Below are 5,493 nucleotides of genomic sequence, written 5' to 3' on the forward strand. Positions count from 1 at the left end.
ATGCTTTGCCCATAAATATCGTCGTTTGCGGATTGTCGGTGGGCAAAAATATGAATGATTCAATGTCAACGGTCGATTCGAAACAATACTCAGCGACGTAATTCTCGATGCGTCGATTGTTTGAAACATCACATGTGATGAGCATCTTTGATTCCATATTCTCAAATATACGCAGAAATACAAACTGATTATAGCTTTGGTTCAACTCAATTCCAACGATGTAATACGATGGTACGGTATCTCTTTCATATATTCGAACACCATGAGGTTCAATCATACACTTCTTTGTGCCATACTTCCGTTTGAACACCAGAGCTGCTGTTTTACTGAAGTTTTTATTCGCCTCCGCCACATTGAACAAATCAGCCATACTCAAGTTCATGAAAATCGGCTCTAAACAATCGGTTATGATTTCGGTGAGGTTCATTGACCAGAATCCAGGCTTGTAAACACACACATTTTGTGATTTGGCATCGAAATTTGGATTGGTTGACATCGCCAACGTGTTTGATAATGGGCAAATGTTCACGCTCCAGATTTTTTTTCCGACAAAAACCATCCAAATCACAAACGAATTTCCAGGCTAGAGACGCTCAACTAGAAAGTACGAATAAAACAAATCAAAAGTTTATGTCATTTTTAAATGATTTAATGGATAGTTTGATTTCTTTGTAAATACGCAGTATGTGGCTTATGACTTAGTTCTTTTTTTTTACTGTTTCGACATTTTTGTTCCTGACTTAATTTTTGGCTAATTTAATTCAAGGCATGCAATGCCATTTTAAATCTATTTTTTGTGTTTGTTTTTGTTCATGATTTTTTTTTTGTTTCTCTATTCATTGTGACGATGCCTTATCACTATTATCGATTCGAATGATTCATCCAGTTTGATGGCAGTATAGTCCCACCATAATTCGTAATCTCTCTGTTAGAGACCCTCTCCATCCTTCCTTCATAAGTTTCAAAAGTTGTAAAAATCGAGTGCACAAATCGATCCTCTCGAAACATTTGGATCGCCCAGAAAAATTGGATCTTGATGGAATTGGATAGTGATGCCGTGGTCCATGTGAATTTTATGCTTCAAATGGTGTTGGCGTGATTCTATTGGGTTAAAGATGGAAAATTTCAACTTTTTTATTGCTTGAGTATTGAAAATTGATAGAATTTGAAGTTTAAAACTTCACAAAACATTTGATGCGAACGATTAATGCTGGGATATTCAATGAATCACGTCATTTCCAACTGATATAGAATACAATCGCATGCTACTCACCCAGCAACGACGACATATTTTCCATCGGGTCCGTCTTGAAGTCAAGTAAGTGTTTTCAGTGAAATTTTCGCTTTTTTCGGTCCAAATAAGTGCACTTCACTTGATTGCAGTCCAATTTCATTGGCCATCAATTTCTTAATATCTTTCGGCTAGGGGCTAATGAGTATTCGAAAACGTTCTACGTTTCGGAAAAAAATGACTGTATTCGTATTTTAAAGCAAACATTCGCAACGCTCCTATATAAAATGTATGGAAGCATTCGCAGTGACATTCGTAAACATTCGAATGCGAGTATCACGCGAATGCGCTGCGAATGCGGCGCAAATGTTTACATACTTTTTATATGGGAGCGTTGCGAATGCATGAATCTACACGAATGCCAGTGTCAGCTGTCAATTCAACGCTGAAACATGTCAAACAAAGATCGTTTCACGGGAAAACTGCGAAAAATAGTAGGCCAAGTATTACCACCCAAGAAAAACATTATTTGATGCCTGAAAAACTTGATCATTTGAAAAAAAATTCACACATAAACAAAACAAACATTATTATTAATTACCATTTTTAACCGAAAAAAAATATAAATTGACATTTGTAAGCAAATCAATCACAAGCATTCGTAGCCATTCGTATTTGATACGACGCATTCGCAAGGTATTCGTATTAAGTGCGTGGCATTCGCAGCATTCGCGAGAGTCATATGCCCCTAGTCTTTCGGTTGTTGGGCGCGTGCAATTGTGATGCCAGCGCGTTTTATCAATTCGATGCATCCGTTTGGTGTGCATGGAACGAAACCAATCTTGGTTTTGATTGCCGTTCGGCCCTCGTTCAATGTGTGCAATCTATATTTGAATGGGACGAAAAAAATGTGATAAGAAATGGTGGTTCACAATCAATTGAAGTGAGTGTCCAAAATGCTGTTTAATTTGAAACTCTTATCGCAATGTGAATGAGAATGAATGAAAAAGGAACACACAAAATAAATGAATGGAAACAAGTAAATATTCGTTCTATTTACCCATCAACATCTTTTTCGAGGTTCACGTAATCGGTGACCAAATCAGAGTAAATCTTCTCCTCACAATCCAATGGCATTTGAACGATAATACCATGAACGTTGTCGTCATTGTTTAACTCGTCCAACTTTGAGTGATTGAAACAACTAGCAATCATAACAAACTTGCGCTTCTCTTCAATTTTCATTCTTGGCCTGCAATTCTTGCGATTTTACAGCCAATGATTTTTGCATCTCTTCAACTTGCTCCACTGTTTCGGCAATTTTGTTGAGACCAACATTCAAATGCAATTGCTGCTCTTCCAAATCGCTTCCTTTCTCCGAGTACAATTTTACGAAGTGATGGATAAAGTCAAGGTAGTGTCTGGAAATGACTAAAGAGAATTAGATTTGAATTTTCCTTTTTTCACAATTTTTTTTTTAGAATCAAAGTATGCTGTTTTACGGTTTGAACATTTATTTCAAGAAACAAACAAGTGCTTTGAACTTATTACATAATCCATCGTTCGGAATGATTTTCAACGACAAAAAAAATTATCAAATTTCATTCTTCGTTCGATTTAACCAACTAACTAAATTCGAATGTGATATCGCTTTCGTATTGCAATACAGAAGACGATCACCAGTCTTATGTGTGTGTATGTGATTTTTATAGAAATATGAATGTGATTTTATAAGAATAAATGTAAAAATACGAAAAAAATAGAAATAAAAAGGTATGAAACGCAGATCAAATCATAATCTTAAAAGCTTTTCAAAGTTTCAATGCCTTAGCCACATCATTGAACAAATTCATCCCATTCGAATGAATCGTCCCGTAGAATCTGGATGAATTCCAAGTTAATCGACTCGTTCGACCATTTTGTTGCCAAGAAATCCATTTCATTGACTAAAATCATCACTTTCCGTGCACCAGCCAGCTTTCCACGTTCTTTGTTCCATGCAGATAAATTGAGGCAATTGTTGTCGCTATCTCCAATTTTCACTCTATTCAATTTCGGGCAATGTTGAATGAACGGGAGAAGAAGACTGAATCCGTTTGTATTCACGTAAATGTTTTTAAGCCGCTCAAGGCTCGGGAGTTTTCTGGCGAAGCCGAGTACTTCATCGAACGATCCGAAATGGTTGGAAATGATTTCCAGTTCTTTGATGTTTGGCAATGAGCTTGAATTTTTGAATGGGATGTCAGAACGTGTGATTTTCAGCATTTTAAGTCCAGGAAATGCAGCAACGCGGTCATCCAAAGGATCACCATAATCAGAGACGTGCAATCGTTTGTAGAAGCCACGATCGTAAAGTTGATGGAGCAAAGCGAAGGCTTCATCCTTCTCTCCAGCCGTTCGAAAGCGAGCAATCGTAATGATCAACAAATCCAGTTGGATTTTGCTCTTCAGAAGAGTCTTTTTGTGGTACAAAAGGCAAATTAGAGCAACGCCAAGGCTCTTGATCTGTGGGTTTAGCTCAAAAAATGACTTCACATATGATGCGAACATTGTGATGATTTGAACTGGCCAGAGAGCAATATGCTCGAGTTTTGGGTATTCTCTAGCAAGCCATTGGTTGTCAGTTCCAATAATACTGTTGCTGTATATGTCAGAACCAATAACGATGAGACGCTTCAGTTTTGGACAAAATTTTAAGAAGCAGCTATAGAGATCACCCTTCACACTGCATTTGTTCAATGCAATGGTCTCGATGTTTTTGAGTATCTCTTTGATGACATTTATGCGATCGCTCGTTATTACAAGAAAATTGAAATCGATTTGGTTGAGCTGCCCACTTGTGATCGATCCAATGTGTTGAAATGGCTTGTCATCGTCTTGCCAAATTTCAATTTTTTGTATGAACGATCCGAGTTCCGTTACTGGTTCGCGCATATATATATTGACACAATCGCATTATGCGTACATTCGAGTCTGGTTCCTTTCAAATATTCACTGAAGAAATCGCCAGCAATCTTCTGCAAGTGCTTGCACGTTCGTCCAACCGAGTGAATTTCTTTCAACGAGAGCCATTCGAAGATTTTACCGAAACATACATCGTCTTGTTCAAAACGTTCAAAGCATTGTACAGGTCAGCATTCACAGCTCGGTTCATTTGGCGAGGCCATTCGAGGACATTCTCGGCGATGAGGCGCTGCCGCAATGAAACCAATCTGCCGCCATCCTCGTACAACAGATCGCCGACATAGACCTCATCGGCTCGGTCGTTTTTCGGTGCGCGCAGCCGAGACACACCGCGGACTTCTTTGAACACGATTTGCTGCAAGTGATCAGCGATGTCTTCATTGGCAACCACACGCACGCCATAAATAAAAAATTTCAGCTGGCCAGGCAATTGGGAGGAGATGTTCCGATCGGGAATGATGCGGAAATCACTACCACGCGTGAAATCCAGCACCCCGCTGACGTCCATGCATGATAAAAGCGGATTTCGGCCTCGCGTTGATTTCAGCAAAAGTCGTCGCCATCGTTTGTAGTGGCATTTGTCCTCCACTACAGCGGCATAGACGGTGTTGTGTCTTACGGCCGTCACACTTGGCTCGTTCTGGACCGCATTTAGATTTTCGATTAGGGGCCCAAAAAATAAAATTTTCTATTAGAATTGATAAAAAAATTAGAATTTCTTATCAAAAGTGAAGAGCGAGTAGACGCTCCTTCACATGCAATTTCCCTAGAGAAAATTACGTTTTTTTGTACGAATTCTCCGTTCATTTGTTGATATTTTTTCTAAATTTCAACGCAATATCTCCCAATTATTTTCATTTCATTCAGAAATAATTTCAAAAATGATACAAATACCCGGCACGGGACCATTTGAAATGTAAACAGTGTGGATTAATGCGGTTGTCGGATCTGTTCATGTCGCTATTAATTTGGCCAATTGTGCCAATTGAATCGACCGGGTCGAACTGAAACTGTGCAAAAATTGTTTGTGCTCAATTGATGAATGAACGCTGCTTGTGTGTGACTATAATAAAATCAACAACGCACGCTCTCGCATCATAAATTTTCTAGTCTCATTCAGCAATCACACAAATCCTCGCCCGCGCCAATGAGCGCGCTAAAAAAGCAAAGATCAACTTACATTGACTCCGATTGAATGTGATCTCTGCTCGAATATCCTTTGTTCACCAAATAAATTCCGTTTCGTTTTGGCACTTTTTTTCGTATCAATTTTCTTTCCTCTTGGAAATTCGTGTTTC

General features: G+C 38.6%; 1 protein-coding gene and 1 long non-coding RNA gene across 3 annotated transcripts in view; both read right to left on the reverse strand.

The window, feature by feature from the left end:
* LOC129568134 (MYND-type zinc finger-containing chromatin reader Zmynd8-like) overlaps window positions 1–591 on the reverse strand; it is a 5,392-nt gene extending 4,801 nt beyond the window's left edge. Inside the window, exon 1 of the mRNA XM_055445702.1 lies at window positions 1–591. This exon is cut by the window's left edge and continues 2,884 nt beyond it. The gene's annotated coding sequence lies outside the window, so the exon portion shown is untranslated.
* Window positions 592–659: 68 nt separating this feature from the next.
* Window positions 660–5,487, reverse strand: LOC129568167 (uncharacterized). Of its 2 annotated transcripts, none has more exons than XR_008687913.1 (5): window positions 5,376–5,487; window positions 2,292–2,652; window positions 1,610–2,115; window positions 1,274–1,451; window positions 660–1,101 (listed from the first exon to the last, which is right to left on the reverse strand). It is a non-coding gene; the product is annotated as an uncharacterized LOC129568167 (long non-coding RNA). The 2 variants fall into 2 exon arrangements; XR_008687914.1 differs by having other exon boundaries at window positions 2,292–2,662.
* Window positions 5,488–5,493: the final 6 nt, after the last annotated feature.

This window comes from Sitodiplosis mosellana, unplaced genomic scaffold (assembly GCF_009176505.1).
Source record: "Sitodiplosis mosellana isolate CC-2019 unplaced genomic scaffold, AAFC_SMos_1.0 Smas_scaffold_17, whole genome shotgun sequence".
NCBI lineage: Eukaryota > Metazoa > Arthropoda > Insecta > Diptera > Cecidomyiidae > Sitodiplosis > Sitodiplosis mosellana.